The sequence below is a fragment of the Hoplias malabaricus genome, chromosome 7 (assembly GCF_029633855.1).
Source record: "Hoplias malabaricus isolate fHopMal1 chromosome 7, fHopMal1.hap1, whole genome shotgun sequence".
In the NCBI taxonomy this organism is placed as follows: domain Eukaryota; kingdom Metazoa; phylum Chordata; class Actinopteri; order Characiformes; family Erythrinidae; genus Hoplias; species Hoplias malabaricus.
In genome coordinates, this window is record NC_089806.1 from 3,945,683 (window position 1) to 3,970,931 (window position 25,249).

The 25,249-nt window shown below is 55.6% G+C and overlaps 57 non-coding genes across 57 annotated transcripts; all 57 read right to left on the minus strand.

Annotated features, from left to right (window-relative positions):
- Positions 1 to 134: 134 nt before the first annotated feature.
- On the minus strand, positions 135 to 206 carry trnae-uuc (transfer RNA glutamic acid (anticodon UUC)). Its single transcript has one exon. It is a non-coding gene; the product is annotated as a tRNA-Glu (tRNA).
- An 802-nt stretch (positions 207 to 1,008) lies between these two features.
- On the minus strand, positions 1,009 to 1,081 carry trnam-cau (transfer RNA methionine (anticodon CAU)). Its single transcript has one exon. It is a non-coding gene; the product is annotated as a tRNA-Met (tRNA).
- A 1,293-nt stretch (positions 1,082 to 2,374) lies between these two features.
- trnam-cau (transfer RNA methionine (anticodon CAU)) lies at positions 2,375 to 2,447 on the minus strand. The gene has a single exon. It is a non-coding gene; the product is annotated as a tRNA-Met (tRNA).
- Positions 2,448 to 2,619: 172 nt separating this feature from the next.
- On the minus strand, positions 2,620 to 2,692 carry trnar-acg (transfer RNA arginine (anticodon ACG)). Its single transcript has one exon. It is a non-coding gene; the product is annotated as a tRNA-Arg (tRNA).
- Positions 2,693 to 2,878: 186 nt separating this feature from the next.
- trnae-uuc (transfer RNA glutamic acid (anticodon UUC)) lies at positions 2,879 to 2,950 on the minus strand. The gene has a single exon. It is a non-coding gene; the product is annotated as a tRNA-Glu (tRNA).
- An 802-nt stretch (positions 2,951 to 3,752) lies between these two features.
- On the minus strand, positions 3,753 to 3,825 carry trnam-cau (transfer RNA methionine (anticodon CAU)). The gene has a single exon. It is a non-coding gene; the product is annotated as a tRNA-Met (tRNA).
- A 428-nt stretch (positions 3,826 to 4,253) lies between these two features.
- On the minus strand, positions 4,254 to 4,325 carry trnae-uuc (transfer RNA glutamic acid (anticodon UUC)). The gene has a single exon. It is a non-coding gene; the product is annotated as a tRNA-Glu (tRNA).
- A 365-nt stretch (positions 4,326 to 4,690) lies between these two features.
- On the minus strand, positions 4,691 to 4,762 carry trnah-gug (transfer RNA histidin (anticodon GUG)). The gene has a single exon. It is a non-coding gene; the product is annotated as a tRNA-His (tRNA).
- A 365-nt stretch (positions 4,763 to 5,127) lies between these two features.
- trnam-cau (transfer RNA methionine (anticodon CAU)) lies at positions 5,128 to 5,200 on the minus strand. The gene has a single exon. It is a non-coding gene; the product is annotated as a tRNA-Met (tRNA).
- A 172-nt stretch (positions 5,201 to 5,372) lies between these two features.
- trnar-acg (transfer RNA arginine (anticodon ACG)) lies at positions 5,373 to 5,445 on the minus strand. Its single transcript has one exon. It is a non-coding gene; the product is annotated as a tRNA-Arg (tRNA).
- A 186-nt stretch (positions 5,446 to 5,631) lies between these two features.
- Positions 5,632 to 5,703, minus strand: trnae-uuc (transfer RNA glutamic acid (anticodon UUC)). The gene has a single exon. It is a non-coding gene; the product is annotated as a tRNA-Glu (tRNA).
- Positions 5,704 to 6,505: 802 nt separating this feature from the next.
- On the minus strand, positions 6,506 to 6,578 carry trnam-cau (transfer RNA methionine (anticodon CAU)). Its single transcript has one exon. It is a non-coding gene; the product is annotated as a tRNA-Met (tRNA).
- Positions 6,579 to 7,006: 428 nt separating this feature from the next.
- Positions 7,007 to 7,078, minus strand: trnae-uuc (transfer RNA glutamic acid (anticodon UUC)). The gene has a single exon. It is a non-coding gene; the product is annotated as a tRNA-Glu (tRNA).
- Positions 7,079 to 7,443: 365 nt separating this feature from the next.
- On the minus strand, positions 7,444 to 7,515 carry trnah-gug (transfer RNA histidin (anticodon GUG)). The gene has a single exon. It is a non-coding gene; the product is annotated as a tRNA-His (tRNA).
- Positions 7,516 to 7,880: 365 nt separating this feature from the next.
- trnam-cau (transfer RNA methionine (anticodon CAU)) lies at positions 7,881 to 7,953 on the minus strand. Its single transcript has one exon. It is a non-coding gene; the product is annotated as a tRNA-Met (tRNA).
- A 172-nt stretch (positions 7,954 to 8,125) lies between these two features.
- On the minus strand, positions 8,126 to 8,198 carry trnar-acg (transfer RNA arginine (anticodon ACG)). The gene has a single exon. It is a non-coding gene; the product is annotated as a tRNA-Arg (tRNA).
- Positions 8,199 to 8,384: 186 nt separating this feature from the next.
- Positions 8,385 to 8,456, minus strand: trnae-uuc (transfer RNA glutamic acid (anticodon UUC)). The gene has a single exon. It is a non-coding gene; the product is annotated as a tRNA-Glu (tRNA).
- Positions 8,457 to 9,258: 802 nt separating this feature from the next.
- On the minus strand, positions 9,259 to 9,331 carry trnam-cau (transfer RNA methionine (anticodon CAU)). The gene has a single exon. It is a non-coding gene; the product is annotated as a tRNA-Met (tRNA).
- A 428-nt stretch (positions 9,332 to 9,759) lies between these two features.
- Positions 9,760 to 9,831, minus strand: trnae-uuc (transfer RNA glutamic acid (anticodon UUC)). Its single transcript has one exon. It is a non-coding gene; the product is annotated as a tRNA-Glu (tRNA).
- Positions 9,832 to 10,196: 365 nt separating this feature from the next.
- trnah-gug (transfer RNA histidin (anticodon GUG)) lies at positions 10,197 to 10,268 on the minus strand. The gene has a single exon. It is a non-coding gene; the product is annotated as a tRNA-His (tRNA).
- A 365-nt stretch (positions 10,269 to 10,633) lies between these two features.
- On the minus strand, positions 10,634 to 10,706 carry trnam-cau (transfer RNA methionine (anticodon CAU)). The gene has a single exon. It is a non-coding gene; the product is annotated as a tRNA-Met (tRNA).
- Positions 10,707 to 10,878: 172 nt separating this feature from the next.
- On the minus strand, positions 10,879 to 10,951 carry trnar-acg (transfer RNA arginine (anticodon ACG)). Its single transcript has one exon. It is a non-coding gene; the product is annotated as a tRNA-Arg (tRNA).
- A 186-nt stretch (positions 10,952 to 11,137) lies between these two features.
- On the minus strand, positions 11,138 to 11,209 carry trnae-uuc (transfer RNA glutamic acid (anticodon UUC)). The gene has a single exon. It is a non-coding gene; the product is annotated as a tRNA-Glu (tRNA).
- An 802-nt stretch (positions 11,210 to 12,011) lies between these two features.
- On the minus strand, positions 12,012 to 12,084 carry trnam-cau (transfer RNA methionine (anticodon CAU)). Its single transcript has one exon. It is a non-coding gene; the product is annotated as a tRNA-Met (tRNA).
- Positions 12,085 to 12,512: 428 nt separating this feature from the next.
- On the minus strand, positions 12,513 to 12,584 carry trnae-uuc (transfer RNA glutamic acid (anticodon UUC)). The gene has a single exon. It is a non-coding gene; the product is annotated as a tRNA-Glu (tRNA).
- Positions 12,585 to 12,949: 365 nt separating this feature from the next.
- On the minus strand, positions 12,950 to 13,021 carry trnah-gug (transfer RNA histidin (anticodon GUG)). Its single transcript has one exon. It is a non-coding gene; the product is annotated as a tRNA-His (tRNA).
- Positions 13,022 to 13,386: 365 nt separating this feature from the next.
- On the minus strand, positions 13,387 to 13,459 carry trnam-cau (transfer RNA methionine (anticodon CAU)). Its single transcript has one exon. It is a non-coding gene; the product is annotated as a tRNA-Met (tRNA).
- A 172-nt stretch (positions 13,460 to 13,631) lies between these two features.
- Positions 13,632 to 13,704, minus strand: trnar-acg (transfer RNA arginine (anticodon ACG)). The gene has a single exon. It is a non-coding gene; the product is annotated as a tRNA-Arg (tRNA).
- Positions 13,705 to 13,890: 186 nt separating this feature from the next.
- Positions 13,891 to 13,962, minus strand: trnae-uuc (transfer RNA glutamic acid (anticodon UUC)). Its single transcript has one exon. It is a non-coding gene; the product is annotated as a tRNA-Glu (tRNA).
- An 802-nt stretch (positions 13,963 to 14,764) lies between these two features.
- trnam-cau (transfer RNA methionine (anticodon CAU)) lies at positions 14,765 to 14,837 on the minus strand. Its single transcript has one exon. It is a non-coding gene; the product is annotated as a tRNA-Met (tRNA).
- Positions 14,838 to 15,009: 172 nt separating this feature from the next.
- On the minus strand, positions 15,010 to 15,082 carry trnar-acg (transfer RNA arginine (anticodon ACG)). The gene has a single exon. It is a non-coding gene; the product is annotated as a tRNA-Arg (tRNA).
- A 186-nt stretch (positions 15,083 to 15,268) lies between these two features.
- trnae-uuc (transfer RNA glutamic acid (anticodon UUC)) lies at positions 15,269 to 15,340 on the minus strand. The gene has a single exon. It is a non-coding gene; the product is annotated as a tRNA-Glu (tRNA).
- A 365-nt stretch (positions 15,341 to 15,705) lies between these two features.
- Positions 15,706 to 15,777, minus strand: trnah-gug (transfer RNA histidin (anticodon GUG)). Its single transcript has one exon. It is a non-coding gene; the product is annotated as a tRNA-His (tRNA).
- Positions 15,778 to 16,142: 365 nt separating this feature from the next.
- Positions 16,143 to 16,215, minus strand: trnam-cau (transfer RNA methionine (anticodon CAU)). Its single transcript has one exon. It is a non-coding gene; the product is annotated as a tRNA-Met (tRNA).
- A 172-nt stretch (positions 16,216 to 16,387) lies between these two features.
- On the minus strand, positions 16,388 to 16,460 carry trnar-acg (transfer RNA arginine (anticodon ACG)). Its single transcript has one exon. It is a non-coding gene; the product is annotated as a tRNA-Arg (tRNA).
- Positions 16,461 to 16,646: 186 nt separating this feature from the next.
- trnae-uuc (transfer RNA glutamic acid (anticodon UUC)) lies at positions 16,647 to 16,718 on the minus strand. Its single transcript has one exon. It is a non-coding gene; the product is annotated as a tRNA-Glu (tRNA).
- A 365-nt stretch (positions 16,719 to 17,083) lies between these two features.
- trnah-gug (transfer RNA histidin (anticodon GUG)) lies at positions 17,084 to 17,155 on the minus strand. The gene has a single exon. It is a non-coding gene; the product is annotated as a tRNA-His (tRNA).
- A 365-nt stretch (positions 17,156 to 17,520) lies between these two features.
- On the minus strand, positions 17,521 to 17,593 carry trnam-cau (transfer RNA methionine (anticodon CAU)). The gene has a single exon. It is a non-coding gene; the product is annotated as a tRNA-Met (tRNA).
- Positions 17,594 to 18,021: 428 nt separating this feature from the next.
- trnae-uuc (transfer RNA glutamic acid (anticodon UUC)) lies at positions 18,022 to 18,093 on the minus strand. The gene has a single exon. It is a non-coding gene; the product is annotated as a tRNA-Glu (tRNA).
- Positions 18,094 to 18,458: 365 nt separating this feature from the next.
- Positions 18,459 to 18,530, minus strand: trnah-gug (transfer RNA histidin (anticodon GUG)). Its single transcript has one exon. It is a non-coding gene; the product is annotated as a tRNA-His (tRNA).
- Positions 18,531 to 18,895: 365 nt separating this feature from the next.
- Positions 18,896 to 18,968, minus strand: trnam-cau (transfer RNA methionine (anticodon CAU)). Its single transcript has one exon. It is a non-coding gene; the product is annotated as a tRNA-Met (tRNA).
- Positions 18,969 to 19,140: 172 nt separating this feature from the next.
- Positions 19,141 to 19,213, minus strand: trnar-acg (transfer RNA arginine (anticodon ACG)). The gene has a single exon. It is a non-coding gene; the product is annotated as a tRNA-Arg (tRNA).
- Positions 19,214 to 19,399: 186 nt separating this feature from the next.
- Positions 19,400 to 19,471, minus strand: trnae-uuc (transfer RNA glutamic acid (anticodon UUC)). The gene has a single exon. It is a non-coding gene; the product is annotated as a tRNA-Glu (tRNA).
- A 365-nt stretch (positions 19,472 to 19,836) lies between these two features.
- trnah-gug (transfer RNA histidin (anticodon GUG)) lies at positions 19,837 to 19,908 on the minus strand. Its single transcript has one exon. It is a non-coding gene; the product is annotated as a tRNA-His (tRNA).
- A 365-nt stretch (positions 19,909 to 20,273) lies between these two features.
- trnam-cau (transfer RNA methionine (anticodon CAU)) lies at positions 20,274 to 20,346 on the minus strand. Its single transcript has one exon. It is a non-coding gene; the product is annotated as a tRNA-Met (tRNA).
- A 428-nt stretch (positions 20,347 to 20,774) lies between these two features.
- trnae-uuc (transfer RNA glutamic acid (anticodon UUC)) lies at positions 20,775 to 20,846 on the minus strand. The gene has a single exon. It is a non-coding gene; the product is annotated as a tRNA-Glu (tRNA).
- A 365-nt stretch (positions 20,847 to 21,211) lies between these two features.
- Positions 21,212 to 21,283, minus strand: trnah-gug (transfer RNA histidin (anticodon GUG)). The gene has a single exon. It is a non-coding gene; the product is annotated as a tRNA-His (tRNA).
- Positions 21,284 to 21,648: 365 nt separating this feature from the next.
- On the minus strand, positions 21,649 to 21,721 carry trnam-cau (transfer RNA methionine (anticodon CAU)). The gene has a single exon. It is a non-coding gene; the product is annotated as a tRNA-Met (tRNA).
- Positions 21,722 to 21,893: 172 nt separating this feature from the next.
- On the minus strand, positions 21,894 to 21,966 carry trnar-acg (transfer RNA arginine (anticodon ACG)). Its single transcript has one exon. It is a non-coding gene; the product is annotated as a tRNA-Arg (tRNA).
- A 186-nt stretch (positions 21,967 to 22,152) lies between these two features.
- Positions 22,153 to 22,224, minus strand: trnae-uuc (transfer RNA glutamic acid (anticodon UUC)). Its single transcript has one exon. It is a non-coding gene; the product is annotated as a tRNA-Glu (tRNA).
- An 802-nt stretch (positions 22,225 to 23,026) lies between these two features.
- Positions 23,027 to 23,099, minus strand: trnam-cau (transfer RNA methionine (anticodon CAU)). The gene has a single exon. It is a non-coding gene; the product is annotated as a tRNA-Met (tRNA).
- A 172-nt stretch (positions 23,100 to 23,271) lies between these two features.
- trnar-acg (transfer RNA arginine (anticodon ACG)) lies at positions 23,272 to 23,344 on the minus strand. The gene has a single exon. It is a non-coding gene; the product is annotated as a tRNA-Arg (tRNA).
- A 186-nt stretch (positions 23,345 to 23,530) lies between these two features.
- trnae-uuc (transfer RNA glutamic acid (anticodon UUC)) lies at positions 23,531 to 23,602 on the minus strand. Its single transcript has one exon. It is a non-coding gene; the product is annotated as a tRNA-Glu (tRNA).
- A 365-nt stretch (positions 23,603 to 23,967) lies between these two features.
- Positions 23,968 to 24,039, minus strand: trnah-gug (transfer RNA histidin (anticodon GUG)). Its single transcript has one exon. It is a non-coding gene; the product is annotated as a tRNA-His (tRNA).
- A 365-nt stretch (positions 24,040 to 24,404) lies between these two features.
- Positions 24,405 to 24,477, minus strand: trnam-cau (transfer RNA methionine (anticodon CAU)). The gene has a single exon. It is a non-coding gene; the product is annotated as a tRNA-Met (tRNA).
- Positions 24,478 to 24,649: 172 nt separating this feature from the next.
- Positions 24,650 to 24,722, minus strand: trnar-acg (transfer RNA arginine (anticodon ACG)). Its single transcript has one exon. It is a non-coding gene; the product is annotated as a tRNA-Arg (tRNA).
- A 186-nt stretch (positions 24,723 to 24,908) lies between these two features.
- On the minus strand, positions 24,909 to 24,980 carry trnae-uuc (transfer RNA glutamic acid (anticodon UUC)). Its single transcript has one exon. It is a non-coding gene; the product is annotated as a tRNA-Glu (tRNA).
- Between the last annotated feature and the right edge of the window lie 269 nt (positions 24,981 to 25,249).

The window sequence follows — 25,249 nt, forward strand, 5'->3', positions numbered from 1 at the left end:
CACGCCTCACTTGGGGAGGGAGAAGCAGAGCGCCTCCTAAAACTTTGTCTGTACGTGACGTCCAAGCCGCGCTGCAAAAGCACCAACCCCGCTTCTGTACAGGCTCGGAACACTTCGCTCAAAGCTTAAGTCCATTCCCATACCAGGAGTCGAACCCGGGCCGCCTGGGTGAAAACCAGGAATCCTAACCGCTAGACCATATGGGAAGCTTGCACTGCCCTCGGCTGGCCACCATGACCAATTTGTTACCTTCTTCTTCTCCCGTCTCTCCCTGCTGTCCTCCTGAGGCCAACTGGAGCTTTGCACCCTTCATCCTGATGGAACAGGCGGATGCGAAAACTGCTTGAGTGCCTCTTGCCAGGCCCAGCGTCCAAGGAGTCCTAATCCTGCGCGTGGACAGAAAACATCCTTGAGCTCTCCGCTCCATAAGACAGGTGCATTTCCATTTGCAGCGCTGGCTGGCCCACTCTATGTCTGCAAGAGGGCTTTGGATGAAGGCCAGGCCTGCCAGCCGCACAAAAGAGCGGCTGCTGGTCCCGAAGGCGAGCACTACCCGCTCGCAGCGAGAGCCTGCCGTGACCGGGATTCAAACCGGGGTTGCTGCAGCCACAACGCAGAGTACTAACCACTATACGATCACGGCGCGCCACCGCTCAAGCCACACCCGGCCTCCTCCCTTCCTTGGTGGAATGCTTCCCTGCTGACAAGAAGGCATTTCCTTGGCAAACAGACAGAACGCTCTTCCCTTCCCCTTTGCGGACTTGGCATTTCACATCAAACGGCAGCCATGACGGTGCGCCGTAACCATCTACCAAGACGCGAGTCTTCCGTGGCACTGGGAATTTACCGCCACCGCGGCTCGTATTCCAAATCAGAACAGATGTGCAGGGAACTCATGATTTGCACGTGGTGGCAGGGTGGTTTAGAGATTAGCTTAAGGGGCGCGTAGCAGCAAAAGGAAAGATGGCGTGAGCTGAACGGCACCCTACTAGTATTTAAAAACGGCGCTGCCCCGTGTGAGGATCGAACTCACGACCTTCAGATTATGAGACTGACGCGCTACCTACTGCGCTAACGAGGCCACCAAGGAGCTGAGATTCTCCAAAGTCAGCCCGTTGTCAGTTGCCTGTCTCAGGTTTTCGCCAACGCCCGCATTTCAGGACTGTTCTTTACAGGTTCCACACTTTCTTTGCACCCTGACTTCACAAGCGCTAAAGTGCTTATCAACCACCAAACGCACAAAGCAAAAAGTGCGAGCCAGCCAGGAGTCGAACCTAGAATCTTCTGATCCGTAGTCAGACGGATCCATTGCGCCACTGGCCCCTTGCTCTGGTCTCTCCGCGTGGCATTTGCTTTACGTAAGGGAGACAACGGCCACGCCTCACTTGGGGAGGGAGAAGCAGAGCGCCTCCTAAAACTTTGTCTGTACGCGACGTGCAAGCCGCACTGCAAAAGCACCCACCCCGCTTCTGTACAGACTCGAAACACTTCGCTCAAAGCTTAAGTCCATTCCCATACCGGGAGTCGAACCCGGGCCAAAACCAGGAATCCTAACCGCTAGACCATATGGGAAGCTTGCACTGCCCTTGGCTGGCTACCATGACCAATTTGTTACCTTCTTCTTCTCCCGTCTCTCCCTGCTGTCCTCCTGAGGCCAACTGGAGCTTTGCACCCTTCATCCTGATGGAACAGGCGGATGCGAAAACTGCTTGAGTGCCTCTTGCCAGGCCCAGCGTCCAAGGAGTCCTAATCCTGCGCGTGGACAGAAAACATCCTTGAGCTCTCCGCTCCATAAGACAGGTGCATTTCCATTTGCAGCGCTGGCTGGCCCACTCTATGTCTGCAAGAGGGCTTTGGATGAAGGCCAGGCCTGCCAGCCGCACAAAAGAGCGGCTGCTGGTCCCGAAGGCGAGCACTACCCGCTCGCAAAGAAAGCCTGCTGTGACCCGGATTTGAACCGGGGTTGCTGCGGCCACAACGCAGAGTACTAACCACTATACGATCACGGCGCGCCACCGCTGAAGCCGCACCTGGCCTCCTCCCTTCCTTGGTGGAATGCTTCCCTGCTGACAAGAAGGCATTTCCTTGGCAAACAGACAGAACGCTCTTCCCTTCCCCTTTGCGGACTTGGCATTTCACATCAAACGGCAGCCATGACGGTGCGCCGTAACCATCTACCAAGACGCGAGTCTTCCGTGGCACTGGGAATTTACCGCCACCGCGGCTCGTATTCCAAATCAGAACAGATGTGCAGGGAACTCATGATTTGCACGTGGTGGCAGGGTGGTTTAGAGATTAGCTAAAGGGGCGCGTAGCAGCAAAAGGAAAGATGGCGTGAGCTGAACGGCACCCTACTAGTATTTAAAAACGGCGCTGCCCCGTGTGAGGATCGAACTCACGACCTTCAGATTATGAGACTGACGCGCTACCTACTGCGCTAACGAGGCCACCAAGGAGGTGAGATTCTCCAAAGTCAGCCCGTTGTCAGTTGCCTGTCTCAGGTTTTCGCCAACGCCCGCATTTCAGGACTGTTCTTTACAGGTTCCACACTTTCTTTGCACCCTGACTTCACAAGCGCTAAAGTGCTTATCAACCACCAAACGCACAAAGCAAAAAGTGCGAGCCAGCCAGGAGTCGAACCTAGAATCTTCTGATCCGTAGTCAGACACGTTATCCATTGCGCCACTGGCCCCTTGCTCTGGTCTCTCCGCGTGGCATTTGCTTTACGTAAGGGAGACAACGGCCACGCCTCACTTGGGGAGGGAGAAGCAGAGCGCCTCCTAAAACTTTGTCTGTACGTGACGTCCAAGCCGCGCTGCAAAAGCACCAATCCAGCTTCTGTACAGGCTCGGAACACTTCGCTCAAAGCTTAAGTCCATTCCCATACCGGGAGTCGAACCCGGGCCGCCTGGATGAAAACCAGGAATCCTAACCGCTAGACCATATGGGAAGCTTGCACTGCCCTCGGCTGGCCACCATGACCAATTTGTTACCTTCTTCTTCTCCCGTCTCTCCCTGCTGTCCTCCTGAGGCCAACTGGAGCTTTGCACCCTTCATCCTGATGGAACAGGCGGATGCGAAAACTGCTTGAGTGCCTCTTGCCAGGCCCAGCGTCCAAGGAGTCCTAATCCTGCGCGTGGACAGAAAACATCCTTGAGCTCTCCGCTCCATAAGACAGGTGCATTTCCATTTGCAGCGCTGGCTGGCCCACTCTATGTCTGCAAGAGGGCTTTGGATGAAGGCCAGGCCTGCCAGCCGCACAAAAGAGCGGCTGCTGGTCCCGAAGGCGAGCACTACCCGCTCGCAGCGAGAGCCTGCCGTGACCGGGATTCGAACCGGGGTTGCTGCAGCCACAACGCAGAGTACTAACCACTATACGATCACGGCGCGCCACCGCTCAAGCCACACCCGGCCTCCTCCCTTCCTTGGTGGAATGCTTCCCTGCTGACAAGAAGGCATTTCCTTGGCAAACAGACAGAACGCTCTTCCCTTCCCCTTTGCGGACTTGGCATTTCACATCAAACGGCAGCCATGACGGTGCGCCGTAACCATCTACCAAGACGCGAGTCTTCCGTGGCACTGGGAATTTACCGCCACCGCGGCTCGTATTCCAAATCAGAACAGATGTGCAGGGAACTCATGATTTGCACGTGGTGGCAGGGTGGTTTAGAGATTAGCTTAAGGGGCGCGTAGCAGCAAAAGGAAAGATGGCGTGAGCTGAACGGCACCCTACTAGTATTTAAAAACGGCGCTGCCCCGTGTGAGGATCGAACTCATGACCTTCAGATTATGAGACTGACGCGCTACCTACTGCGCTAACGAGGCCACCAAGGAGCTGAGATTCTCCAAAGTCAGCCCGTTGTCAGTTGCCTGTCTCAGGTTTTCGCCAACGCCCGCATTTCAGGACTGTTCTTTACAGGTTCCACACTTTCTTTGCACCCTGACTTCACAAGCGCTAAAGTGCTTATCAACCACCAAACGCACAAAGCAAAAAGTGCGAGCCAGCCAGGAGTCGAACCTAGAATCTTCTGATCCGTAGTCAGACGGATCCATTGCGCCACTGGCCCCTTGCTCTGGTCTCTCCGCGTGGCATTTGCTTTACGTAAGGGAGACAACGGCCACGCCTCACTTGGGGAGGGAGAAGCAGAGCGCCTCCTAAAACTTTGTCTGTACGCGACGTGCAAGCCGCACTGCAAAAGCACCCACCCCGCTTCTGTACAGACTCGAAACACTTCGCTCAAAGCTTAAGTCCATTCCCATACCGGGAGTCGAACCCGGGCCACCTGGGTGAAAACCAGGTATCCTAACCGCTAGACCATATGGGAAGCTTGCACTGCCCTTGGCTGGCTACCATGACCAATTTGTTACCTTCTTCTTCTCCCGTCTCTCCCTGCTGTCCTCCTGAGGCCAACTGGAGCTTTGCACCCTTCATCCTGATGGAACAGGCGGATGCGAAAACTGCTTGAGTGCCTCTTGCCAGGCCCTGCGTCCAAGGAGTCCTAATCCTGCGCGTGGACAGAAAACATCCTTGAGCTCTCCGCTCCATAAGACAGGTGCATTTCCATTTGCAGCGCTGGCTGGCCCACTCTATGTCTGCAAGAGGGCTTTGGATGAAGGCCAGGCCTGCCAGCCGCACAATAGAGCGGCTGCTGGTCCCGAAGGCGAGCACTACCCGCTCGCAGCGAGAGCCTGCCGTGACCCGGATTCGAACCGGGGTTGCTGCGGCCACAACGCAGAGTACTAACCACTATACGATCACGGCGCGCCACCGCTCAAGCCGCACCCGGCCTCCTCCCTTCCTTGGTGGAATGCTTCCCTGCTGACAAGAAGGCATTTCCTTGGCAAACAGACAGAACGCTCTTCCCTTCCCCTTTGTGGACTTGGCATTTCACATCAAACGGCAGCCATGACGGTGCGCCGTAACCATCTACCAAGACGCGAGTCTTCCGTGGCACTGGGAATTTACCGCCACCGCGGCTCGTATTCCAAATCAGAACAGATGTGCAGGGAACTCATGATTTGCACGTGGTGGCAGGGTGGTTTAGAGATTAGCTTAAGGGGCGCGTAGCAGCAAAAGGAAAGATGGCGTGAGCTGAACGGCACCCTACTAGTATTTAAAAACGGCGCTGCCCCGTGTGAGGATCGAACTCACGACCTTCAGATTATGAGACTGACGCGCTACCTACTGCGCTAACGAGGCCACCAAGGAGCTGAGATTCTCCAAAGTCAGCCCGTTGTCAGTTGCCTGTCTCAGGTTTTCGCCAACGCCCGCATTTCAGGACTGTTCTTTACAGGTTCCACACTTTCTTTGCACCCTGACTTCACAAGCGCTAAAGTGCTTATCAACCACCAAACGCACAAAGCAAAAAGTGCGAGCCAGCCAGGAGTCGAACCTAGAATCTTCTGATCCGTAGTCAGACGCGTTATCCATTGCGCCACTGGCCCCTTGCTCTGGTCTCTCCGCGTGGCATTTGCTTTACGTAAGGGAGACAACGGCCACGCCTCACTTGGGGAGGGAGAAGCAGAGCGCCTCCTAAAACTTTGTCTGTACGTGACGTCCAAGCCGCGCTGCAAAAGCACCAATCCAGCTTCTGTACAGGCTCGGAACACTTCGCTCAAAGCTTAAGTCCATTCCCATACCGGGAGTCGAACCCGGGCCGCCTGGATGAAAACCAGGAATCCTAACCGCTAGACCATATGGGAAGCTTGCACTGCCCTCGGCTGGCCACCATGACCAATTTGTTACCTTCTTCTTCTCCCGTCTCTCCCTGCTGTCCTCCTGAGGCCAACTGGAGCTTTGCACCCTTCATCCTGATGGAACAGGCGGATGCGAAAACTGCTTGAGTGCCTCTTGCCAGGCCCAGCGTCCAAGGAGTCCTAATCCTGCGCGTGGACAGAAAACATCCTTGAGCTCTCCGCTCCATAAGACAGGTGCATTTCCATTTGCAGCGCTGGCTGGCCCACTCTATGTCTGCAAGAGGGCTTTGGATGAAGGCCAGGCCTGCCAGCCGCACAAAAGAGCGGCTGCTGGTCCCAAAGGCGAGCACTACCCGCTCGCAGCGAGAGCCTGCCGTGACCGGGATTCGAACCGGGGTTGCTGCAGCCACAACGCAGAGTACTAACCACTATACGATCACGGCGCGCCACCGCTCAAGCCACACCCGGCCTCCTCCCTTCCTTGGTGGAATGCTTCCCTGCTGACAAGAAGGCATTTCCTTGGCAAACAGACAGAACGCTCTTCCCTTCCCCTTTGCGGACTTGGCATTTCACATCAAACGGCAGCCATGACGGTGCGCCGTAACCATCTACCAAGACGCGAGTCTTCCGTGGCACTGGGAATTTACCGCCACCGCGGCTCGTATTCCAAATCAGAACAGATGTGCAGGGAACTCATGATTTGCACGTGGTGGCAGGGTGGTTTAGAGATTAGCTTAAGGGGCGCGTAGCAGCAAAAGGAAAGATGGCGTGAGCTGAACGGCACCCTACTAGTATTTAAAAACGGCGCTGCCCCGTGTGAGGATCGAACTCACGACCTTCAGATTATGAGACTGACGCGCTACCTACTGCGCTAACGAGGCCACCAAGGAGCTGAGATTCTCCAAAGTCAGCCCGTTGTCAGTTGCCTGTCTCAGGTTTTCGCCAACGCCCGCACTTCAGGACTGTTCTTTACAGGTTCCACACTTTCTTTGCACCCTGACTTCACAAGCGCTAAAGTGCTTATCAACCACCAAACGCACAAAGCAAAAAGTGCGAGCCAGCCAGGAGTCGAACCTAGAATCTTCTGATCCGTAGTCAGACGGATCCATTGCGCCACTGGCCCCTTGCTCTGGTCTCTCCGCGTGGCATTTGCTTTACGTAAGGGAGACAACGGCCACGCCTCACTTGGGGAGGGAGAAGCAGAGCGCCTCCTAAAACTTTGTCTGTACGCGACGTGCAAGCCGCACTGCAAAAGCACCCACCCCGCTTCTGTACAGACTCGAAACACTTCGCTCAAAGCTTAAGTCCATTCCCATACCGGGAGTCGAACCCGGGCCACCTGGGTGAAAACCAGGAATCCTAACCGCTAGACCATATGGGAAGCTTGCACTGCCCTTGGCTGGCTACCATGACCAATTTGTTACCTTCTTCTTCTCCCGTCTCTCCCTGCTGTCCTCCTGAGGCCAACTGGAGCTTTGCACCCTTCATCCTGATGGAACAGGCGGATGCGAAAACTGCTTGAGTGCCTCTTGCCAGGCCCAGCGTCCAAGGAGTCCTAATCCTGCGCGTGGACAGAAAACATCCTTGAGCTCTCCGCTCCATAAGACAGGTGCATTTCCATTTGCAGCGCTGGCTGGCCCACTCTATGTCTGCAAGAGGGCTTTGGATGAAGGCCAGGCCTGCCAGCCGCACAATAGAGCGGCTGCTGGTCCCGAAGGCGAGCACTACCCGCTCGCAGCGAGAGCCTGCCGTGACCCGGATTCGAACCGGGGTTGCTGCGGCCACAACGCAGAGTACTAACCACTATACGATCACGGCGCGCCACCGCTCAAGCCGCACCCGGCCTCCTCCCTTCCTTGGTGGAATGCTTCCCTGCTGACAAGAAGGCATTTCCTTGGCAAACAGACAGAACGCTCTTCCCTTCCCCTTTGTGGACTTGGCATTTCACATCAAACGGCAGCCATGACGGTGCGCCGTAACCATCTACCAAGACGCGAGTCTTCCGTGGCACTGGGAATTTACCGCCACCGCGGCTCGTATTCCAAATCAGAACAGATGTGCAGGGAACTCATGATTTGCACGTGGTGGCAGGGTGGTTTAGAGATTAGCTTAAGGGGCGCGTAGCAGCAAAAGGAAAGATGGCGTGAGCTGAACGGCACCCTACTAGTATTTAAAAACGGCGCTGCCCCGTGTGAGGATCGAACTCACGACCTTCAGATTATGAGACTGACGCGCTACCTACTGCGCTAACGAGGCCACCAAGGAGCTGAGATTCTCCAAAGTCAGCCCGTTGTCAGTTGCCTGTCTCAGGTTTTCGCCAACGCCCGCATTTCAGGACTGTTCTTTACAGGTTCCACACTTTCTTTGCACCCTGACTTCACAAGCGCTAAAGTGCTTATCAACCACCAAACGCACAAAGCAAAAAGTGCGAGCCAGCCGGGAGTCGAACCTAGAATCTTCTGATCCGTAGTCAGACGCGTTATCCATTGCGCCACTGGCCCCTTGCTCTGGTCTCTCCGCGTGGCATTTGCTTTACGTAAGGGAGACAACGGCCACGCCTCACTTGGGGAGGGAGAAGCAGAGCGCCTCCTAAAACTTTGTCTGTACGTGACGTCCAAGCCGCGCTGCAAAAGCACCAATCCAGCTTCTGTACAGGCTCGGAACACTTCGCTCAAAGCTTAAGTCCATTCCCATACCGGGAGTTGAACCCGGGCCGCCTGGATGAAAACCAGGAATACTAACCGCTAGACCATATGGGAAGCTTGCACTGCCCTCGGCTGGCCACCATGACCAATTTGTTACCTTCTTCTTCTCCCGTCTCTCCCTGCTGTCCTCCTGAGGCCAACTGGAGCTTTGCACCCTTCATCCTGATGGAACAGGCGGATGCGAAAACTGCTTGAGTGCCTCTTGCCAGGCCCAGCGTCCAAGGAGTCCTAATCCTGCGCGTGGACAGAAAACATCCTTGAGCTCTCCGCTCCATAAGACAGGTGCATTTCCATTTGCAGCGCTGGCTGGCCCACTCTATGTCTGCAAGAGGGCTTTGGATGAAGGCCAGGCCTGCCAGCCGCACAAAAGAGCGGCTGCTGGTCCCGAAGGCGAGCACTACCCGCTCGCAGCGAGAGCCTGCCGTGACCGGGATTCGAACCGGGGTTGCTGCAGCCACAACGCAGAGTACTAACCACTATACGATCACGGCGCGCCACCGCTCAAGCCACACCCGGCCTCCTCCCTTCCTTGGTGGAATGCTTCCCTGCTGACAAGAAGGCATTTCCTTGGCAAACAGACAGAACGCTCTTCCCTTCCCCTTTGCGGACTTGGCATTTCACATCAAACGGCAGCCATGACGGTGCGCCGTAACCATCTACCAAGACGCGAGTCTTCCGTGGCACTGGGAATTTACCGCCACCGCGGCTCGTATTCCAAATCAGAACAGATGTGCAGGGAACTCATGATTTGCACGTGGTGGCAGGGTGGTTTAGAGATTAGCTTAAGGGGCGCGTAGCAGCAAAAGGAAAGATGGCGTGAGCTGAACGGCACCCTACTAGTATTTAAAAACGGCGCTGCCCCGTGTGAGGATCGAACTCACGACCTTCAGATTATGAGACTGACGCGCTACCTACTGCGCTAACGAGGCCACCAAGGAGCTGAGATTCTCCAAAGTCAGCCCGTTGTCAGTTGCCTGTCTCAGGTTTTCGCCAACGCCCGCACTTCAGGACTGTTCTTTACAGGTTCCACACTTTCTTTGCACCCTGACTTCACAAGCGCTAAAGTGCTTATCAACCACCAAACGCACAAAGCAAAAAGTGCGAGCCAGCCAGGAGTCGAACCTAGAATCTTCTGATCCGTAGTCAGACGGATCCATTGCGCCACTGGCCCCTTGCTCTGGTCTCTCCGCGTGGCATTTGCTTTACGTAAGGGAGACAACGGCCACGCCTCACTTGGGGAGGGAGAAGCAGAGCGCCTCCTAAAACTTTGTCTGTACGCGACGTGCAAGCCGCACTGCAAAAGCACCCACCCCGCTTCTGTACAGACTCGAAACACTTCGCTCAAAGCTTAAGTCCATTCCCATACGGGGAGTCGAACCCGGGCCACCTGGGTGAAAACCAGGAATCCTAACCGCTAGACCATATGGGAAGCTTGCACTGCCCTTGGCTGGCTACCATGACCAATTTGTTACCTTCTTCTTCTCCCGTCTCTCCCTGCTGTCCTCCTGAGGCCAACTGGAGCTTTGCACCCTTCATCCTGATGGAACAGGCGGATGCGAAAACTGCTTGAGTGCCTCTTGCCAGGCCCAGCGTCCAAGGAGTCCTAATCCTGCGCGTGGACAGAAAACATCCTTGAGCTCTCCGCTCCATAAGACAGGTGCATTTCCATTTGCAGCGCTGGCTGGCCCACTCTATGTCTGCAAGAGGGCTTTGGATGAAGGCCAGGCCTGCCAGCCGCACAAAAGAGCGGCTGCTGGTCCCGAAGGCGAGCACTACCCGCTCGCAAAGAAAGCCTGCCGTGACCCGGATTTGAACCGGGGTTGCTGCGGCCACAACGCAGAGTACTAACCACTATACGATCACGGCGCGCCACCGCTGAAGCCGCACCCGGCCTCCTCCCTTCCTTGGTGGAATGCTTCCCTGCTGACAAGAAGGCATTTCCTTGGCAAACAGACAGAACGCTCTTCCCTTCCCCTTTGTGGACTTGGCATTTCACATCAAACGGCAGCCATGACGGTGCGCCGTAACCATCTACCAAGACGCGAGTCTTCCGTGGCACTGGGAATTTACCGCCACCGCGGCTCGTATTCCAAATCAGAACAGATGTGCAGGGAACTCATGATTTGCACGTGGTGGCAGGGTGGTTTAGAGATTAGCTTAAGGGGCGCGTAGCAGCAAAAGGAAAGATGGCGTGAGCTGAACGGCACCCTACTAGTATTTAAAAACGGCGCTGCCCCGTGTGAGGATCGAACTCACGACCTTCAGATTATGAGACTGACGCGCTACCTACTGCGCTAACGAGGCCACCAAGGAGCTGAGATTCTCCAAAGTCAGCCCGTTGTCAGTTGCCTGTCTCAGGTTTTCGCCAACGCCCGCATTTCAGGACTGTTCTTTACAGGTTCCACACTTTCTTTGCACCCTGACTTCACAAGCGCTAAAGTGCTTATCAACCACCAAACGCACAAAGCAAAAAGTGCGAGCCAGCCAGGAGTCGAACCTAGAATCTTCTGATCCGTAGTCAGACGCGTTATCCATTGCGCCACTGGCCCCTTGCTCTGGTCTCTCCGCGTGGCATTTGCTTTACGTAAGGGAGACAACGGCCACGCCTCACTTGGGGAGGGAGAAGCAGAGCGCCTCCTAAAACTTTGTCTGTACGTGACGTCCAAGCCGCGCTGCAAAAGCACCAATCCAGCTTCTGTACAGGCTCGGAACACTTCGCTCAAAGCTTAAGTCCATTCCCATACCGGGAGTCGAACCCGGGCCGCCTGGATGAAAACCAGGAATCCTAACCGCTAGACCATATGGGAAGCTTGCACTGCCCTCGGCTGGCCACCATGACCAATTTGTTACCTTCTTCTTCTCCCGTCTCTCCCTGCTGTCCTCCTGAGGCCAACTGGAGCTTTGCACCCTTCATCCTGATGGAACAGGCGGATGCGAAAACTGCTTGAGTGCCTCTTGCCAGGCCCAGCGTCCAAGGAGTCCTAATCCTGCGCGTGGACAGAAAACATCCTTGAGCTCTCCGCTCCATAAGACAGGTGCATTTCCATTTGCAGCGCTGGCTGGCCCACTCTATGTCTGCAAGAGGGCTTTGGATGAAGGCCAGGCCTGCCAGCCGCACAAAAGAGCGGCTGCTGGTCCCGAAGGCGAGCACTACCCGCTCGCAGCGAGAGCCTGCCGTGACCGGGATTCAAACCGGGGTTGCTGCAGCCACAACGCAGAGTACTAACCACTATACGATCACGGCGCGCCACCGCTCAAGCCACACCCGGCCTCCTCCCTTCCTTGGTGGAATGCTTCCCTGCTGACAAGAAGGCATTTCCTTGGCAAACAGACAGAACGCTCTTCCCTTCCCCTTTGCGGACTTGGCATTTCACATCAAACGGCAGCCATGACGGTGCGCCGTAACCATCTACCAAGACGCGAGTCTTCCGTGGCACTGGGAATTTACCGCCACCGCGGCTCGTATTCCAAATCAGAACAGATGTGCAGGGAACTCATGATTTGCACGTGGTGGCAGGGTGGTTTAGAGATTAGCTTAAGGGGCGCGTAGCAGCAAAAGGAAAGATGGCGTGAGCTGAACGGCACCCTACTAGTATTTAAAAACGGCGCTGCCCCGTGTGAGGATCGAACTCACGACCTTCAGATTATGAGACTGACGCGCTACCTACTGCGCTAACGAGGCCACCAAGGAGCTGAGATTCTCCAAAGTCAGCCCGTTGTCAGTTGCCTGTCTCAGGTTTTCGCCAACGCCCGCATTTCAGGACTGTTCTTTACAGGTTCCACACTTTCTTTGCACCCTGACTTCACAAGCGCTAAAGTGCTTATCAACCACCAAACGCACAAAGCAAAAAGTGCGAGCCAGCCAGGAGTCGAACCTAGAATCTTCTGATCCGTAGTCAGACGGATCCATTGCGCCACTGGCCCCTTGCTCTGGTCTCTCCGCGTGGCATTTGCTTTACGTAAGGGAGACAACGGCCACGCCTCACTTGGGGAGGGAGAAGCAGAGCGCCTCCTAAAACTTTGTCTGTACGCGACGTGCAAGCCGCACTGCAAAAGCACCCACCCCGCTTCTGTACAGACTCGAAACACTTCGCTCAAAGCTTAAGTCCATTCCCATACCGGGAGTCGAACCCGGGCCACCTGGGTGAAAACCAGGAATCCTAACCGCTAGACCATATGGGAAGCTTGCACTGCCCTTGGCTGGCTACCATGACCAATTTGTTACCTTCTTCTTCTCCCGTCTCTCCCTGCTGTCCTCCTGAGGCCAACTGGAGCTTTGCACCCTTCATCCTGATGGAACAGGCGGATGCGAAAACTGCTTGAGTGCCTCTTGCCAGGCCCAGCGTCCAAGGAGTCCTAATCCTGCGCGTGGACAGAAAACATCCTTGAGCTCTCCGCTCCATAAGACAGGTGCATTTCCATTTGCAGCGCTGGCTGGCCCACTCTATGTCTGCAAGAGGGCTTTGGATGAAGGCCAGGCCTGCCAGCCGCACAATAGAGCGGCTGCTGGTCCCGAAGGCGAGCACTACCCGCTCGCAGCGAGAGCCTGCCGTGACCCGGATTCGAACCGGGGTTGCTGCGGCCACAACGCAGAGTACTAACCACTATACGATCACGGCGCGCCACCGCTCAAGCCGCACCCGGCCTCCTCCCTTCCTTGGTGGAATGCTTCCCTGCTGACAAGAAGGCATTTCCTTGGCAAACAGACAGAACGCTCTTCCCTTCCCCTTTGTGGACTTGGCATTTCACATCAAACGGCAGCCATGACGGTGCGCCGTAACCATCTACCAAGACGCGAGTCTTCCGTGGCACTGGGAATTTACCGCCACCGCGGCTCGTATTCCAAATCAGAACAGATGTGCAGGGAACTCATGATTTGCACGTGGTGGCAGGGTGGTTTAGAGATTAGCTTAAGGGGCGCGTAGCAGCAAAAGGAAAGATGGCGTGAGCTGAACGGCACCCTACTAGCATTTAAAAACGGCGCTGCCCCGTGTGAGGATCGAACTCACGACCTTCAGATTATGAGACTGACGCGCTACCTACTGCGCTAACGAGGCCACCAAGGAGCTGAGATTCTCCAAAGTCAGCCCGTTGTCAGTTGCCTGTCTCAGGTTTTCGCCAACGCCCGCATTTCAGGACTGTTCTTTACAGGTTCCACACTTTCTTTGCACCCTGACTTCACAAGCGCTAAAGTGCTTATCAACCACCAAACGCACAAAGCAAAAAGTGCGAGCCAGCCAGGAGTCGAACCTAGAATCTTCTGATCCGTAGTCAGACGCGTTATCCATTGCGCCACTGGCCCCTTGCTCTGGTCTCTCCGCGTGGCATTTGCTTTACGTAAGGGAGACAACGGCCACGCCTCACTTGGGGAGGGAGAAGCAGAGCGCCTCCTAAAACTTTGTCTGTACGTGACGTCCAAGCCGCGCTGCAAAAGCACCAATCCAGCTTCTGTACAGGCTCGGAACACTTCGCTCAAAGCTTAAGTCCATTCCCATACCGGGAGTCGAACCCGGGCCGCCTGGATGAAAACCAGGAATCCTAACCGCTAGACCATATGGGAAGCTTGCACTGCCCTCGGCTGGCCACCATGACCAATTTGTTACCTTCTTCTTCTCCCGTCTCTCCCTGCTGTCCTCCTGAGGCCAACTGGAGCTTTGCACCCTTCATCCTGATGGAACAGGCGGATGCGAAAACTGCTTGAGTGCCTCTTGCCAGGCCCAGCGTCCAAGGAGTCCTAATCCTGCGCGTGGACAGAAAACATCCTTGAGCTCTCCGCTCCATAAGACAGGTGCATTTCCATTTGCAGCGCTGGCTGGCCCACTCTATGTCTGCAAGAGGGCTTTGGATGAAGGCCAGGCCTGCCAGCCGCACAAAAGAGCGGCTGCTGGTCCCGAAGGCGAGCACTACCCGCTCGCAGCGAGAGCCTGCCGTGACCGGGATTCGAACCGGGGTTGCTGCAGCCACAACGCAGAGTACTAACCACTATACGATCACGGCGCGCCACCGCTCAAGCCACACCCGGCCTCCTCCCTTCCTTGGTGGAATGCTTCCCTGCTGACAAGAAGGCATTTCCTTGGCAAACAGACAGAACGCTCTTCCCTTCCCCTTTGCGGACTTGGCATTTCACATCAAACGGCAGCCATGACGGTGCGCCGTAACCATCTACCAAGACGCGAGTCTTCCGTGGCACTGGGAATTTACCGCCACCGCGGCTCGTATTCCAAATCAGAACAGATGTGCAGGGAACTCATGATTTGCACGTGGTGGCAGGGTGGTTTAGAGATTAGCTTAAGGGGCGCGTAGCAGCAAAAGGAAAGATGGCGTGAGCTGAACGGCACCCTACTAGTATTTAAAAACGGCGCTGCCCCGTGTGAGGATCGAACTCACGACCTTCAGATTATGAGACTGACGCGCTACCTACTGCGCTAACGAGGCCACCAAGGAGCTGAGATTCTCCAAAGTCAGCCCGTTGTCAGTTGCCTGTCTCAGGTTTTCGCCAACGCCCGCATTTCAGGACTGTTCTTTACAGGTTCCACACTTTCTTTGCACCCTGACTTCACAAGCGCTAAAGTGCTTATCAACCACCAAACGCACAAAGCAAAAAGTGCGAGCCAGCCAGGAGTCGAACCTAGAATCTTCTGATCCGTAGTCAGACGCGTTATCCATTGCGCCATTGGCCCCTTGCTCTGGTCTCTCCGCGTGGCATTTGCTTTACGTAAGGGAGACAACGGCCACGCCTCACTTGGGGAGGGAGAAGCAGAACGCCTCCTAAAACTTTGTCTGTACGCGACGTCCAAGCCGCACTGCAAAAGCACCAACCCCGCTTCTGTACAGACTCGAAACACTTCGCTCAAAGCTTAAGTCCATTCCCATACCGGGAGTCGAACCCGGGCCGCCTGGGTGAAAACCAGGAATCCTAACCGCTAGACCATATGGGAAGCTTGCACTGCCCTCGGCTGGCCACCATGACCAATTTGTTACCTTCTTCTTCTCCCGTCTCTCCCTGCTGTCCTCCTGAGGCCAACTGGAGCTTTGCACCCTTCATCCTGATGGAACAGGCGGATGCGAAAACTGCTTGAGTGCCTCTTGCCAGGCCCAGCGTCCAAGGAGTCCTAATCCTGCGCGTGGACAGAAAACATCCTTGAGCTCTCCGCTCCATAAGACAGGTGCATTTCCATTTGCAGCGCTGGCTGGCCCACTCTATGTCTGCAAGAGGGCTTTGGATGAAGGCCAGGCCTGCCAGCCGCACAAAAGAGCGGCTGCTGGTCCCGAAGGCGAGCACTACCCGCTCGCAGCGAGAGCCTGCCGTGACCCGGATTCGAACCGGGGTTGCTGCGGCCACAACGCAGAGTACTAACCACTATACGATCACGGCGCGCCACCGCTCAAGCCGCACCCGGCCTCCTCCCTTCCTTGGTGGAATGCTTCCCTGCTGACAAGAAGGCATTTCCTTGGCAAACAGACAGAACGCTCTTCCCTTCCCCTTTGTGGACTTGGCATTTCACATCAAACGGCAGCCATGACGGTGCGCCGTAACCATCTACCAAGACGCGAGTCTTCCGTGGCACTGGGAATTTACCGCCACCGCGGCTCGTATTCCAAATCAGTACAGATGTGCAGGGAACTCATGATTTGCACGTGGTGGCAGGGTGGTTTAGAGATTAGCTTAAGGGGCGCGTAGCAGCAAAAGGAAAGATGGCGTGAGCTGAACGGCACCCTACTAGTATTTAAAAACGGCGCTGCCCCGTGTGAGGATCGAACTCACGACCTTCAGATTATGAGACTGACGCGCTACCTACTGCGCTAACGAGGCCACCAAGGAGCTGAGATTCTCCAAAGTCAGCCCGTTGTCAGTTGCCTGTCTCAGGTTTTCGCCAACGCCCGCATTTCAGGACTGTTCTTTACAGGTTCCACACTTTCTTTGCACCCTGACTTCACAAGCGCTAAAGTGCTTATCAACCACCAAACGCACAAAGCAAAAAGTGCGAGCCAGCCAGGAGTCGAACCTAGAATCTTCTGATCCGTAGTCAGACGCGTTATCCATTGCGCCATTGGCCCCTTGCTCTGGTCTCTCCGCGTGGCATTTGCTTTACGTAAGGGAGACAACGGCCACGCCTCACTTGGGGAGGGAGAAGCAGAACGCCTCCTAAAACTTTGTCTGTACGCGACGTCCAAGCCGCACTGCAAAAGCACCAACCCCGCTTCTGTACAGACTCGAAACACTTCGCTCAAAGCTTAAGTCCATTCCCATACCGGGAGTCGAACCCGGGCCGCCTGGGTGAAAACCAGGAATCCTAACCGCTAGACCATATGGGAAGCTTGCACTGCCCTCGGCTGGCCACCATGACCAATTTGTTACCTTCTTCTTCTCCCGTCTCTCCCTGCTGTCCTCCTGAGGCCAACTGGAGCTTTGCACCCTTCATCCTGATGGAACAGGCGGATGCGAAAACTGCTTGAGTGCCTCTTGCCAGGCCCAGCGTCCAAGGAGTCCTAATCCTGCGCGTGGACAGAAAACATCCTTGAGCTCTCCGCTCCATAAGACAGGTGCATTTCCATTTGCAGCGCTGGCTGGCCCACTCTATGTCTGCAAGAGGGCTTTGGATGAAGGCCAGGCCTGCCAGCCGCACAAAAGAGCGGCTGCTGGTCCCGAAGGCGAGCACTACCCGCTCGCAGCGAGAGCCTGCCGTGACCCGGATTCGAACCGGGGTTGCTGCGGCCACAACGCAGAGTACTAACCACTATACGATCACGGCGCGCCACCGCTCAAGCCGCACCCGGCCTCCTCCCTTCCTTGGTGGAATGCTTCCCTGCTGACAAGAAGGCATTTCCTTGGCAAACAGACAGAACGCTCTTCCCTTCCCCTTTGCGGACTTGGCATTTCACATCAAACGGCAGCCATGACGGTGCGCCGTAACCATCTACCAAGACGCGAGTCTTCCGTGGCACTGGGAATTTACCGCCACCGCGGCTCGTATTCCAAATCAGAACAGATGTGCAGGGAACTCATGATTTGCACGTGGTGGCAGGGTGGTTTAGAGATTAGCTTAAGGGGCGCGTAGCAGCAAAAGGAAAGATGGCGTGAGCTGAACGGCACCCTACTAGTATTTAAAAACGGCGCTGCCCCGTGTGAGGATCGAACTCACGACCTTCAGATTATGAGACTGACGCGCTACCTACTGCGCTAACGAGGCCACCAAGGAGCTGAGATTCTCCAAAGTCAGCCCGTTGTCAGTTGCCTGTCTCAGGTTTTCGCCAACGCCCGCATTTCAGGACTGTTCTTTACAGGTTCCACACTTTCTTTGCACCCTGACTTCACAAGCGCTAAAGTGCTTATCAACCACCAAACGCACAAAGCAAAAAGTGCGAGCCAGCCAGGAGTCGAACCTAGAATCTTCTGATCCGTAGTCAGACGGATCCATTGCGCCACTGGCCCCTTGCTCTGGTCTCTCCGCGTGGCATTTGCTTTACGTAAGGGAGACAACGGCCACGCCTCACTTGGGGAGGGAGAAGCAGAGCGCCTCCTAAAACTTTGTCTGTACGCGACGTGCAAGCCGCACTGCAAAAGCACCCACCCCGCTTCTGTACAGACTCGAAACACTTCGCTCAAAGCTTAAGTCCATTCCCATACCGGGAGTCGAACCCGGGCCACCTGGGTGAAAACCAGGAATCCTAACCGCTAGACCATATGGGAAGCTTGCACTGCCCTTGGCTGGCTACCATGACCAATTTGTTACCTTCTTCTTCTCCCGTCTCTCCCTGCTGTCCTCCTGAGGCCAACTGGAGCTTTGCACCCTTCATCCTGATGGAACAGGCGGATGCGAAAACTGCTTGAGTGCCTCTTGCCAGGCCCAGCGTCCAAGGAGTCCTAATCCTGCGCGTGGACAGAAAACATCCTTGAGCTCTCCGCTCCATAAGACAGGTGCATTTCCATTTGCAGCGCTGGCTGGCCCACTCTATGTCTGCAAGAGGGCTTTGGATGAAGGCCAGGCCTGCCAGCCGCACAATAGAGCGGCTGCTGGTCCCGAAGGCGAGCACTACCCGCTCGCAGCGAGAGCCTGCCGTGACCCGGATTCGAACCGGGGTTGCTGCGGCCACAACGCAGAGTACTAACCACTATACGATCACGGCGCGCCACCGCTCAAGCCGCACCCGGCCTCCTCCCTTCCTTGGTGGAATGCTTCCCTGCTGACAAGAAGGCATTTCCTTGGCAAACAGACAGAACGCTCTTCCCTTCCCCTTTGTGGACTTGGCATTTCACATCAAACGGCAGCCATGACGGTGCGCCGTAACCATCTACCAAGACGCGAGTCTTCCGTGGCACTGGGAATTTACCGCCACCGCGGCTCGTATTCCAAATCAGAACAGATGTGCAGGGAACTCATGATTTGCACGTGGTGGCAGGGTGGTTTAGAGATTAGCTTAAGGGGCGCGTAGCAGCAAAAGGAAAGATGGCGTGAGCTGAACGGCACCCTACTAGCATTTAAAAACGGCGCTGCCCCGTGTGAGGATCGAACTCACGACCTTCAGATTATGAGACTGACGCGCTACCTACTGCGCTAACGAGGCCACCAAGGAGCTGAGATTCTCCAAAGTCAGCCCGTTGTCAGTTGCCTGTCTCAGGTTTTCGCCAACGCCCGCATTTCAGGACTGTTCTTTACAGGTTCCACACTTTCTTTGCACCCTGACTTCACAAGCGCTAAAGTGCTTATCAACCACCAAACGCACAAAGCAAAAAGTGCGAGCCAGCCAGGAGTCGAACCTAGAATCTTCTGATCCGTAGTCAGACGCGTTATCCATTGCGCCACTGGCCCCTTGCTCTGGTCTCTCCGCGTGGCATTTGCTTTACGTAAGGGAGACAACGGCCACGCCTCACTTGGGGAGGGAGAAGCAGAGCGCCTCCTAAAACTTTGTCTGTACGTGACGTCCAAGCCGCGCTGCAAAAGCACCAACCCCGCTTCTGTACAGACTCGAAACACTTCGCTCAAAGCTTAAGTCCATTCCCATACCGGGAGTCGAACCCGGGCCGCCTGGGTGAAAACCAGGAATCCTAACCGCTAGACCATATGGGAAGCTTGCACTGCCCTCGGCTGGCCACCATGACCAATTTGTTACCTTCTTCTTCTCCCGTCTCTCCCTGCTGTCCTCCTGAGGCCAACTGGAGCTTTGCACCCTTCATCCTGATGGAACAGGCGGATGCGAAAACTGCTTGAGTGCCTCTTGCCAGGCCCAGCGTCCAAGGAGTCCTAATCCTGCGCGTGGACAGAAAACATCCTTGAGCTCTCCGCTCCATAAGACAGGTGCATTTCCATTTGCAGCGCTGGCTGGCCCACTCTATGTCTGCAAGAGGGCTTTGGATGAAGGCCAGGCCTGCCAGCCGCACAAAAGAGCGGCTGCTGGTCCCGAAGGCGAGCACTACCCGCTCGCAGCGAGAGCCTGCCGTGACCCGGATTCGAACCGGGGTTGCTGCGGCCACAACGCAGAGTACTAACCACTATACGATCACGGCGCGCCACCGCTCAAGCCGCACCCGGCCTCCTCCCTTCCTTGGTGGAATGCTTCCCTGCTGACAAGAAGGCATTTCCTTGGCAAACAGACAGAACGCTCTTCCCTTCCCCTTTGTGGACTTGGCATTTCACATCAAACGGCAGCCATGACGGTGCGCCGTAACCATCTACCAAGACGCGAGTCTTCCGTGGCACTGGGAATTTACCGCCACCGCGGCTCGTATTCCAAATCAGTACAGATGTGCAGGGAACTCATGATTTGCACGTGGTGGCAGGGTGGTTTAGAGATTAGCTTAAGGGGCGCGTAGCAGCAAAAGGAAAGATGGCGTGAGCTGAACGGCACCCTACTAGTATTTAAAAACGGCGCTGCCCCGTGTGAGGATCGAACTCACGACCTTCAGATTATGAGACTGACGCGCTACCTACTGCGCTAACGAGGCCACCAAGGAGCTGAGATTCTCCAAAGTCAGCCCGTTGTCAGTTGCCTGTCTCAGGTTTTCGCCAACGCCCGCATTTCAGGACTGTTCTTTACAGGTTCCACACTTTCTTTGCACCCTGACTTCACAAGCGCTAAAGTGCTTATCAACCACCAAACGCACAAAGCAAAAAGTGCGAGCCAGCCAGGAGTCGAACCTAGAATCTTCTGATCCGTAGTCAGACGGATCCATTGCGCCACTGGCCCCTTGCTCTGGTCTCTCCGCGTGGCATTTGCTTTACGTAAGGGAGACAACGGCCACGCCTCACTTGGGGAGGGAGAAGCAGAGCGCCTCCTAAAACTTTGTCTGTACGCGACGTGCAAGCCGCACTGCAAAAGCACCCACCCCGCTTCTGTACAGACTCGAAACACTTCGCTCAAAGCTTAAGTCCATTCCCATACCGGGAGTCGAACCCGGGCCACCTGGGTGAAAACCAGGAATCCTAACCGCTAGACCATATGGGAAGCTTGCACTGCCCTTGGCTGGCTACCATGACCAATTTGTTACCTTCTTCTTCTCCCGTCTCTCCCTGCTGTCCTCCTGAGGCCAACTGGAGCTTTGCACCCTTCATCCTGATGGAACAGGCGGATGCGAAAACTGCTTGAGTGCCTCTTGCCAGGCCCAGCGTCCAAGGAGTCCTAATCCTGCGCGTGGACAGAAAACATCCTTGAGCTCTCCGCTCCATAAGACAGGTGCATTTCCATTTGCAGCGCTGGCTGGCCCACTCTATGTCTGCAAGAGGGCTTTGGATGAAGGCCAGGCCTGCCAGCCGCACAATAGAGCGGCTGCTGGTCCCGAAGGCGAGCACTACCCGCTCGCAGCGAGAGCCTGCCGTGACCCGGATTCGAACCGGGGTTGCTGCGGCCACAACGCAGAGTACTAACCACTATACGATCACGGCGCGCCACCGCTCAAGCCGCACCCGGCCTCCTCCCTTCCTTGGTGGAATGCTTCCCTGCTGACAAGAAGGCATTTCCTTGGCAAACAGACAGAACGCTCTTCCCTTCCCCTTTGTGGACTTGGCATTTCACATCAAACGGCAGCCATGACGGTGCGCCGTAACCATCTACCAAGACGCGAGTCTTCCGTGGCACTGGGAATTTACCGCCACCGCGGCTCGTATTCCAAATCAGAACAGATGTGCAGGGAACTCATGATTTGCACGTGGTGGCAGGGTGGTTTAGAGATTAGCTTAAGGGGCGCGTAGCAGCAAAAGGAAAGATGGCGTGAGCTGAACGGCACCCTACTAGCATTTAAAAACGGCGCTGCCCCGTGTGAGGATCGAACTCACGACCTTCAGATTATGAGACTGACGCGCTACCTACTGCGCTAACGAGGCCACCAAGGAGCTGAGATTCTCCAAAGTCAGCCCGTTGTCAGTTGCCTGTCTCAGGTTTTCGCCAACGCCCGCATTTCAGGACTGTTCTTTACAGGTTCCACACTTTCTTTGCACCCTGACTTCACAAGCGCTAAAGTGCTTATCAACCACCAAACGCACAAAGCAAAAAGTGCGAGCCAGCCAGGAGTCGAACCTAGAATCTTCTGATCCGTAGTCAGACGCGTTATCCATTGCGCCACTGGCCCCTTGCTCTGGTCTCTCCGCGTGGCATTTGCTTTACGTAAGGGAGACAACGGCCACGCCTCACTTGGGGAGGGAGAAGCAGAGCGCCTCCTAAAACTTTGTCTGTACGTGACGTCCAAGCCGCGCTGCAAAAGCACCAATCCAGCTTCTGTACAGGCTCGGAACACTTCGCTCAAAGCTTAAGTCCATTCCCATACCGGGAGTCGAACCCGGGCCGCCTGGATGAAAACCAGGAATCCTAACCGCTAGACCATATGGGAAGCTTGCACTGCCCTCGGCTGGCCACCATGACCAATTTGTTACCTTCTTCTTCTCCCGTCTCTCCCTGCTGTCCTCCTGAGGCCAACTGGAGCTTTGCACCCTTCATCCTGATGGAACAGGCGGATGCGAAAACTGCTTGAGTGCCTCTTGCCAGGCCCAGCGTCCAAGGAGTCCTAATCCTGCGCGTGGACAGAAAACATCCTTGAGCTCTCCGCTCCATAAGACAGGTGCATTTCCATTTGCAGCGCTGGCTGGCCCACTCTATGTCTGCAAGAGGGCTTTGGATGAAGGCCAGGCCTGCCAGCCGCACAAAAGAGCGGCTGCTGGTCCCGAAGGCGAGCACTACCCGCTCGCAGCGAGAGCCTGCCGTGACCGGGATTCGAACCGGGGTTGCTGCAGCCACAACGCAGAGTACTAACCACTATACGATCACGGCGCGCCACCGCTCAAGCCACACCCGGCCTCCTCCCTTCCTTGGTGGAATGCTTCCCTGCTGACAAGAAGGCATTTCCTTGGCAAACAGACAGAACGCTCTTCCCTTCCCCTTTGCGGACTTGGCATTTCACATCAAACGGCAGCCATGACGGTGCGCCGTAACCATCTACCAAGACGCGAGTCTTCCGTGGCACTGGGAATTTACCGCCACCGCGGCTCGTATTCCAAATCAGAACAGATGTGCAGGGAACTCATGATTTGCACGTGGTGGCAGGGTGGTTTAGAGATTAGCTTAAGGGGCGCGTAGCAGCAAAAGGAAAGATGGCGTGAGCTGAACGGCACCCTACTAGTATTTAAAAACGGCGCTGCCCCGTGTGAGGATCGAACTCACGACCTTCAGATTATGAGACTGACGCGCTACCTACTGCGCTAACGAGGCCACCAAGGAGCTGAGATTCTCCAAAGTCAGCCCGTTGTCAGTTGCCTGTCTCAGGTTTTCGCCAACGCCCGCATTTCAGGACTGTTCTTTACAGGTTCCACACTTTCTTTGCACCCTGACTTCACAAGCGCTAAAGTGCTTATCAACCACCAAACGCACAAAGCAAAAAGTGCGAGCCAGCCAGGAGTCGAACCTAGAATCTTCTGATCCGTAGTCAGACGCGTTATCCATTGCGCCATTGGCCCCTTGCTCTGGTCTCTCCGCGTGGCATTTGCTTTACGTAAGGGAGACAACGGCCACGCCTCACTTGGGGAGGGAGAAGCAGAACGCCTCCTAAAACTTTGTCTGTACGCGACGTCCAAGCCGCACTGCAAAAGCACCAACCCCGCTTCTGTACAGACTCGAAACACTTCGCTCAAAGCTTAAGTCCATTCCCATACCGGGAGTCGAACCCGGGCCGCCTGGGTGAAAACCAGGAATCCTAACCGCTAGACCATATGGGAAGCTTGCACTGCCCTCGGCTGGCCACCATGACCAATTTGTTACCTTCTTCTTCTCCCGTCTCTCCCTGCTGTCCTCCTGAGGCCAACTGGAGCTTTGCACCCTTCATCCTGATGGAACAGGCGGATGCGAAAACTGCTTGAGTGCCTCTTGCCAGGCCCAGCGTCCAAGGAGTCCTAATCCTGCGCGTGGACAGAAAACATCCTTGAGCTCTCCGCTCCATAAGACAGGTGCATTTCCATTTGCAGCGCTGGCTGGCCCACTCTATGTCTGCAAGAGGGCTTTGGATGAAGGCCAGGCCTGCCAGCCGCACAAAAGAGCGGCTGCTGGTCCCGAAGGCGAGCACTACCCGCTCGCAGCGAGAGCCTGCCGTGACCCGGATTCGAACCGGGGTTGCTGCGGCCACAACGCAGAGTACTAACCACTATACGATCACGGCGCGCCACCGCTCAAGCCGCACCCGGCCTCCTCCCTTCCTTGGTGGAATGCTTCCCTGCTGACAAGAAGGCATTTCCTTGGCAAACAGACAGAACGCTCTTCCCTTCCCCTTTGTGGACTTGGCATTTCACATCAAACGGCAGCCATGACGGTGCGCCGTAACCATCTACCAAGACGCGAGTCTTCCGTGGCACTGGGAATTTACCGCCACCGCGGCTCGTATTCCAAATCAGTACAGATGTGCAGGGAACTCATGATTTGCACGTGGTGGCAGGGTGGTTTAGAGATTAGCTTAAGGGGCGCGTAGCAGCAAAAGGAAAGATGGCGTGAGCTGAACGGCACCCTACTAGTATTTAAAAACGGCGCTGCCCCGTGTGAGGATCGAACTCACGACCTTCAGATTATGAGACTGACGCGCTACCTACTGCGCTAACGAGGCCACCAAGGAGCTGAGATTCTCCAAAGTCAGCCCGTTGTCAGTTGCCTGTCTCAGGTTTTCGCCAACGCCCGCATTTCAGGACTGTTCTTTACAGGTTCCACACTTTCTTTGCACCCTGACTTCACAAGCGCTAAAGTGCTTATCAACCACCAAACGCACAAAGCAAAAAGTGCGAGCCAGCCAGGAGTCGAACCTAGAATCTTCTGATCCGTAGTCAGACGCGTTATCCATTGCGCCATTGGCCCCTTGCTCTGGTCTCTCCGCGTGGCATTTGCTTTACGTAAGGGAGACAACGGCCACGCCTCACTTGGGGAGGGAGAAGCAGAACGCCTCCTAAAACTTTGTCTGTACGCGACGTCCAAGCCGCACTGCAAAAGCACCAACCCCGCTTCTGTACAGACTCGAAACACTTCGCTCAAAGCTTAAGTCCATTCCCATACCGGGAGTCGAACCCGGGCCGCCTGGGTGAAAACCAGGAATCCTAACCGCTAGACCATATGGGAAGCTTGCACTGCCCTCGGCTGGCCACCATGACCAATTTGTTACCTTCTTCTTCTCCCGTCTCTCCCTGCTGTCCTCCTGAGGCCAACTGGAGCTTTGCACCCTTCATCCTGATGGAACAGGCGGATGCGAAAACTGCTTGAGTGCCTCTTGCCAGGCCCAGCGTCCAAGGAGTCCTAATCCTGCGCGTGGACAGAAAACATCCTTGAGCTCTCCGCTCCATAAGACAGGTGCATTTCCATTTGCAGCGCTGGCTGGCCCACTCTATGTC